A 1,319-nucleotide genomic window follows, 5' to 3' on the forward strand; every position below is an offset into this window, starting at 1 on the left:
CCCAGCTACTTGGGAGGCGGAGGCAGGAGACTTGCTTGAGCCCAGGAGTTGGAGGTTGCTGTGAGCTGTGATGTCATGGCACTCTACCAAGGGGGACAGCTTGAGACTCTGTCTCAAAAAAAAAGAAAGAAAAAGATCAACAAAAATGCCAAAACTTTCTTAGTCTATCTACTTTTAGATAAATAGATTTAAATACTTTATTTCTACCTTTAAGTAGGTATACTAAGAAAAAAAGAGTTAAGATTCAGATTACTAAAATCAGAAATGAAAGCTGGGCTATTCCTACTGATTTTACAGAAATAAAAAAGAATGATAAGAATATTATCAATAAGTTATACCAACAAATTAGATAATGTAGGTGAAATGGATAAATTCCTAGAACATAAATCCTACTAAGGCTAAATGATAAAGAAGTAGAAAATCTGAAAAACCCTATAATTAGTAAGAATACTGAATCAGTAATAAAACGTCTCCTGACAAATAGAACCCTGGACCTCCTTCACTGCTGCATTCTACCAAGCATTTAAAGTACTAACACCAATCCTTCTTAAGCATTTTCAATAACTTAAAAAGGAGAGAACACTTCCTAACTCATTCTGAGGCTGGCACTACCCCATACCAAAGCCAAAGATACTACAAGAAAGAAAACTAAAGACCAATGTTGCTTATAAACATTGATCAAAAAACCTCAACAAAACACTAGCAATCTAAATTCAGCAGTATGTTTAAAAGGTTATGTACTATGACCAAGAGGGATTTATTCCTGGAATGCAAAGATGGTTCAACATTAAAAAAAAAATCCGTCAATGTAATACCACACTAATAGAATGAAAGGAAAAAACTACATCATCATCTCAATTGATATACAAAAAGTGTTGACAAAAGTTAACACCCTTTCATGATAAAAACACTCAATAAAGTAAGAATAGAAGGAAACTACCTGAACACAATGAAATCCTTATATGAAAATCCCATAGTGAATAACATACTCAATGGTGAAGGATGAAAGATTTTCCTCTTAAGATCAGCAACAAGGGAAAGATGCCTGCTTTTACCACTTCTATTCAACATAGTACTACAAATTTTAGCTATAGAAATTAGGCTAGAAAAAGAAATAAAACTCACCCAAATTGGGAAAAGAGGCAAAATTGCCTCTGTTAGCAAATGATATTATCTTATATTCAGAGAACCCTACAGATTACACACATACACACACACAATTAGAACTACTACATTTGGGCAGCGCCCATAGCTAACTGGGTAGGGCGCCAGCCACATACACCCAGGCTGGCAGGTTCCAACCCAGCCCTGGCCAGCTA

This window comes from Otolemur garnettii, unplaced genomic scaffold (genome assembly GCF_000181295.1).
Source record: "Otolemur garnettii isolate 467f Iridium unplaced genomic scaffold, OtoGar3 scaffold00001, whole genome shotgun sequence".
Taxonomy (NCBI): domain Eukaryota; kingdom Metazoa; phylum Chordata; class Mammalia; order Primates; family Galagidae; genus Otolemur; species Otolemur garnettii.